We start from the raw sequence: 6,938 nt of genomic DNA, 5'->3' as shown, positions 1-6,938 counted from the left end.
ACTCACTCGATGTACTGCTGCTCTCGGGTTCCTGCCCATTCCTCACTTCCTTCTTTCCTTCATTCTTTCCTCTTCCTTCTGTCTACAGGCGACTCTAAGTGACAAGCCAAATGGTTTCCTGTACACCAGGGAAGTATTTACTATGTTGGGTGGTAATCATATAACCAAATTATGGCACCTGGTGGTTTAGTGGGTAATTAAGCATCTATTGGATTGAGCCAGTGCAGGTTTATATCCAAGTTGTGGTCACTCAGGGATGAGTGAGGCTGGTCACTCTCATCTTAAATGTCAGGACCAACTTGCCTAGCCCCGGGCTTCTATGCTTCTCATGGGCAACACAGGATTAAATGATGAATGAACGATGATAAACCATATCAAAGTACAGTTGTCTTAAATAGCTTAAAATGCATTGTAAACAAATACATTTTGATGTCTGGTGATGTTTAGGGGCACTGCTGTAGGTTTTTAGACAATCACATAATTCATTTACAATTGTAGGAGCTGTTCTAGGTGCCAACTATTCCTAGAATTCTGCCATTCACAGGTGTTTGTATAATATCCACTGCAGTTATGGAGGGATGATTTTAGATCACTGCAAGAATATCTACCATTCACATCATTTTCCCATTGACAAGAAAACAGTAACATCAGTTATATAACTATTTTTTTTATTTTCCCTTGCTGCCTCCAGACTTTCTAAACTTGAGGGGCTAGATTTAGCTCCCATTAACTTCCAATGCTATGGGGATCTCCAAACCTGAATAAACTAATCTGGAAACAGCAAAATTAAACTACAAAAGAACATCACAGTAGTGAAGACATCTTCCTTTTGATGATGAAATCCACTGAATGATATTCTTGTTAACCCCTTCAGCCTGGCCACATCTTTTTCTGTTTCCTTGCTTTTTAGAGACTTTTATTTGGCTTAGAAGAGGCTTTTCAGCTTGGAAGGGTTAGATATAGCCTTCATTAACTCTTCACTATTAGATATCTCCCTTAAGCTTGGTAAAGTTGTGTGGAGGTAGCAAAAATAAACCAAATAATGAATCACCATAGTTAGTAGCACATGCATCATCACAGTAATGGGGTTAACAGCACCTGCATCACTGTCGTATTGGGTTAATATTACATGTCAAATATATCATCACATCCTAGTCATATTTTTGTGGACTGAAGAGGCTCCTCTCCCCTTTGTTCTATAAGGAACATGTTCCAAAATATCAACTTGGCACCTGGTACTAGAAATTGTGGGAGATTACCGGTATTAGGTCAGCATTTTTAGATAAGTGGAACTTTAATAGGGAAGCTTTTTGAAATTACTGTGAAAGTAATTTCAAGTCATTGAAAAAAAAGTTAATACCTGTATTTAATGAGGTCTTACTATGTTTATTTTGTACATGGCATGCAAGTACTTTTTTTTTTTTTTTTTTTTTTTTTCGTTCATGGTGCTTTGTAATGCACAAATTAATAAAATAAAAATTATATTAATTTCTTATTACCCCTTTGAGGTTTATGGATTCAAGGCTAAGATGTTGTAGTCCAGTACATTTAAGGTAAATAACCAGCCTATTTCTGTTGATAGCATTACATGACTGTAGAACCTTCAGTCACCAGGGGATCAAACCTATGCAAAGCCATTACCCTGACTGCAGCATTCTAATTACTAGACCATCAGACACTTTTAACGACTGTAAATTCTCTTCCTAATTCCTGGACTCTCAGCTGGTGGTCTAGTAGCAGAGCACTTGCATTTAGAGTGAAGATCAGGCCTTACACACAATTATTTGAATCCTCAAGAGATGACTACAGCTTTTCATAAAATGTATACTTTACAACAAGTACTGTTGCCTCTCCTGCTTCTCTCCATATGGACTTCATACACTAGGCTTCAAAAGTCTACAGCAACCAGTGTTAATATTTGCTACAGATGATTGCCATCAGTGTCATGTGCTTTGGATTAACAGATTAACAAGTCCACAAAGAGAAATGCAGGAGAGGTGGCAGGACTTTTTTTGCTACAAGTATAATACAGTCAGTGAAGGAGGTTCTCCTACCCGTTAATTATATGAACTATCGTACACTAGTTCTGGGGTCCCCTATGCTCCAAGAGGGCTTAAATATGGGAGGGCCTCTATTATTGAAAAAGCTAATGAAAGTTGTATATGACCTCTTTAAAATAAATAAATATAAGCACAATAAAAGCATACCACGTTGAGTACACCGCTTCCTGTCCGATCAGCGAAGTTAAGCAACGTTGGGTCTGGTTAGTACTTGGATGGGTGACCGCCTGGGAACACCAGATGCTGTTGGCATAACGTTCTCCCTACGTGTCAAGTGGGGTTGGTGGAGGATTAGTGCCCCTCCCCGTAAAACAATTAACTCTAAGCCCTTGGCCACCCTGTTTGGGATACATGGCGTCTGGCAATGAATGAATGAACAATAAAAGCCTCTGAATATGATAAGAATTACACTCGACTAAAGGGGTTAAGATTCTGTTTGGAAAAATAAATTGGTGGGAGGTACAAGACAGCCTTCTAAGATGAGATCGTTATCAAATTTAACCACTTCGGTCCGGTAATGCATTTTGTTTCATTCGTACAACCTCCAGATGGTTTTCTACAAGTTCAGAGAGACTTTTTTGACTGGAGGGATCAGATGGCGTCTTCGCTGTGACTCCGCGGCTGTCATTTCTCGACGACTTCTAGCCGGGGACATTGAGAGCAATCCAGGACCCACCAACAAATACATATGTCCAACATGCTCAAAACCTATCACGTCGAGTCAACAGACAATGGGTTCAGTTCAGTGCAATTCCTGCAAGAACTGGACCCATTACACCTGCACAACACTTGCATCCAGAAAACATTACACAGACACCTGCTGGACCTGCTCCTTATGTTCTTTCCCCATCATCCACTAATCCCACCACCAACCCTGCTCCTACTTCCTCCACACCTCCTCAGTCAAACCCACCGATCCTTCCCACACCATCCAATCCCCCAACCCCTCCCATCCCACCTCATCCAAATCCTCAACCCTTACCTCCATCACAACCTTCTCCTACCCCTTCCCCTCCACCTCCCCACCCCCCCTTGCTGCAGCAGCCAACACACATCGCACACACAACAAAAACATCCTTCAAATAAGCACGGATGACATAAACACCAAAAAACAAGAACTCACACACTTCATCAAACAACAAAACATACACTCTGCCATCTTACAAGAAACAAAACTACACAGAACACAAAAAACACCTACATTTCATAATTTCACCACCATTCGACAAGACCGGGCCGACAGCGGTGGCGGTGGACTCATCACCCTACACAGATCCATTATTTTTTCAGATACCAGTGCACACACAAAGTCACTACTCCCTCCACATAACACCACAACAGAAATACAATCAATTAAAATACGCACTGGTAACAAATCACATTTAACAGTCGCCAACATACACATTCCCACCCAATCGTCCCCGACAGTACCACACAATTACTCCACAAATACACCACATCACTAACATACTCAACATCATCCTGGGTGGTGATTTCAACGCCAAGGCGTCGGCCTGGCATGTCAACAACCCCGACACAGACAAAGGGCTGGTACTACAATCCCAAACAGATCATCTTTTCATAGTGAATAATCTCCATCAACATACCCATATCCCTTACCAAGCCTTCTTCCTCCCATCATCCCCAGATATCACCTTTTGCTCCCTAAACCTCGCTCCCACAACATCCTGGAGAGTGGTCAAAACCCTTGGATCTGATCACCTCCCAATCATCATCACTATCAAAACCAGAATCACCCCAGCTGGCCACAGACACACATGATACACTAATTATAAGAAAGCCAACTGGGAGGCCTTCACAACTGAAACGGAACAACATTTCGAAACATTAAACAGTACACCCATCACAAACATCAACACCGCTGTGCACACTTTCAACACAGTTATACAAAACGCAGACAAAAGACAGGTCCCTAGAGGCAACAGAAAGAGACACAACCCCAACTCCACGCCAGAAATTCAAGGCATCATCAGTCAACGGGACACACTACGACACTCCCTAACACCCCATACACAAGACACCGTACAACAAATACAAGAACTCAACACTCAGATAAACAATAAACTATCAGAACAGCAAACACTAAACTGGAATAATTATCTCCAAACACTTGACCACAAAACAAACACCAGCAAACTCTACAAAACACTAAACAGCATAACACTCTCCAACATGAACACTACACAATTATCACACGCTGCCATCACAACAACAGACACCATACCTTCAAATAAACAACAAAAAAGCACTCTCATCAATCACTTTTCACATGTCAGCCATCTAAACCCCCATCGCGATGACCGACGTATCTGACGTAAGAGACAGTTCCCCACAGACCCAGACTACGCACCTTTCACTTACAACCAGACGAAGCATACCATTAGCAACCTTAAGCACTCATCTGCTTGTGGACCAGACAACATAAGCAACATTCACCTTAAACACCTAGGACCACAAGGCATACAAGCACTCACCAACATATCAAATACAAGGCATACAAGCACTCACCAACATATCAAACTACAGCTACTCACACAACATAATACCCAACCCCTGGAAGCATGACATTATCATCACTATCCCTAAACCCAACAAAGATACCACGTTACCTTCCTCACACCGCCCCATCATACTTCTCTGCACTCCTCTAAAGTCAATGAACGACTGGTACTACAACTAGTTACACCTCACACCCCGCTAGCCCCTTCACAACATGGCTTTAGGCCACTACAGTCCACAAACACCCTTCTTACAGACCTTACACAGAGAGTTTTTGATGACATGGATTCAGCTAGGCCACCACACAGAACACTCCTAATCACACTAGACATTAGCAAAGCTTTTGATGCCATCCCCCACCACAGCCTCACAAACAAAATATTCAAGACAAACATGCGCAATAAAGAAAAACGATGGCTGGCAAACTGCTTAGCAGACAGATGTGCACACGTAACATTTGCTTAGAAACCTTGGACTGTACTAATTCAGAATACTCCGCCTCGAGTGTTATTTCCCTGTATTCTCTAACAGTATCCTGCGAGATACTATTTACATTGTCTAGATATATATGATTATAATCGCACAGTATATTGTGTTTGTAACATCTGCTGTTTCCCCTGTCTGACTGAGTAATACACGTGTAAGGTTATTGCCTGGAGTTTTTGTGACCTGCCTCTCTTATTTGTCCTAAGCCCCGGTCCCGAAAGAGAACCCCGCTACACGTTAGGCGTTTAAGGAACGGGAAGCCGAACCTAAAACATTATTACAATAAACAGTATTATACGATATATGTCCACCACTCATGACCTCCCTTTTTCGGATAGGTTTCATCTCTTGATCTGGTCTGTGTGAATATATTAAATATCCCTTGTTGTAATGCCATGGTTAAGAGTAATGGATGAGTAAGCTGTAATTAAATATGTCAAGGTTCAAGAATGGCCCATAATGGAACTGAGTAATGGATTCCAAGCGCCAGGTATCAAAGACCACGGCACCAATTCAAAGCTGAGACACTTTATGTGACTAGCAATGGAACAGAAACAAGGGTGGAGATGCAAATGCAGTTTTAGCGGAGAAGTGGTCTTGGCACTGAATGCTCTTGAATGCCCCATGATGGAACTGAATAATGGATTCCAAGTGCCTCCAATACCATACGGTACCAATCCAGAGTTATATGACTAGCAATGGAACGGAAACAGGGATGGAGATACAAATACAGTTTTGGCAGATAAGTGGTCTCGGCATAGATGAAGTCTTGGCATTGAAGTGCTTCTGGCATAGAAGTGGTCTTGGTGTTGAAGAGGTCTTGGCATTGAAGTAGTCTTGGTGTTGATGTGGACTTAGCATTGAAATGATCATAGTGTTGAAGCGGTCTTGGCGTTGAAGTGGTCTTGACCGGGAAGTGGCCGTAGCATTGAAGTGGTCATGGCATAAGGGTAGAAGTTGTTTTGGCGTTGAAATGGTCATACGGGTAGGAGTTGTTTTGGCGTTGAAGTGGTCATGGCATACGGGTAGAAGTTGTTTTGGCGTTGAAATGGTCATACGGGTAGTTGTTTTGACGCTGAAGTGGTCATACGGGTAGAAGTTGTGTTTGCGTTGAAGTGGTCATGGCATACGGGTAGAAGTTGTGTTTGCGTTGAAGTGGTCATGGCATACGGGTAGAAGTTGTGTTTGCGTTGAAGTGGTCATGGCATACGGGTAGAAGTTGTGTTTGCGTTGAAGTGGTCATGGCATACGGGTTGAAGTTGTTTTGGTGGTGGTCATGGCATACGGGTAGAAGTTGTTTTGGTGGTGGTCATGGCATACGGGTAGAAGTTGTTTTGGCATTGAAGTTAATGATGAAGTGAATTGGTCATGAAGCTGGTTGGCATTAAAGCGGCTTGGCAATGACGTGGCATATGCCTGATCAGTTGATTGAGAGAATCGACCCAGGAAAGGAGGCTGGGTCAGTGTCAATGGGTCTTTAAACTATTCTTGCCATGAAAACAATTGTCTAACCTGATAGGAGAAAAGGAAAAATAATGGCCGGAAGAAACACGGAAATATCAAGAAGTGGGATAGAACAAGAGAAAAGGTCAGCAAGAAGAGAAAGATCGACGAGAAGAAGGCCCATTTTAGTCACTTCTTATGACAAGCAGTTACTGGGGATGTATTTCCCCTCCCCCCCCTTCCCCTTGAGGATAGAATGCCCCTGAAAAGCCATTCCTGTCGTGTAAAAAAAAAAGGGGGGGGTTGGGGGAACTGGAAACAGGTTTGCAATGAACATTAATGATTCAGTACAACATGACAAATATCAGTCAAGGAATTATGACAGCAGTCTGCAGATTCTAATCATCCACACACCAAGACTGACGAGAA

At 42.4% G+C, this 6,938-nt stretch overlaps 1 pseudogene; it reads left to right on the top strand.

The window, feature by feature from the left end:
• Window positions 1-2,193: 2,193 nt before the first annotated feature.
• LOC145403437 (5S ribosomal RNA) lies at window positions 2,194-2,310 on the top strand (annotated as a pseudogene).
• The last annotated feature ends 4,628 nt before the right edge of the window (window positions 2,311-6,938 follow it).

The sequence above is a fragment of the Coenobita brevimanus genome, chromosome 60 (assembly GCF_032717465.1).
Source record: "Coenobita brevimanus isolate Jiangsu-jjx chromosome 60, ASM3271746v2, whole genome shotgun sequence".
Classification (NCBI taxonomy): Eukaryota; Metazoa; Arthropoda; class Malacostraca; order Decapoda; family Coenobitidae; genus Coenobita; species Coenobita brevimanus.
The sequence above is the reverse complement of the archived record's forward strand: the minus strand, read 5'-3'. Positions and strand labels throughout refer to the sequence as shown.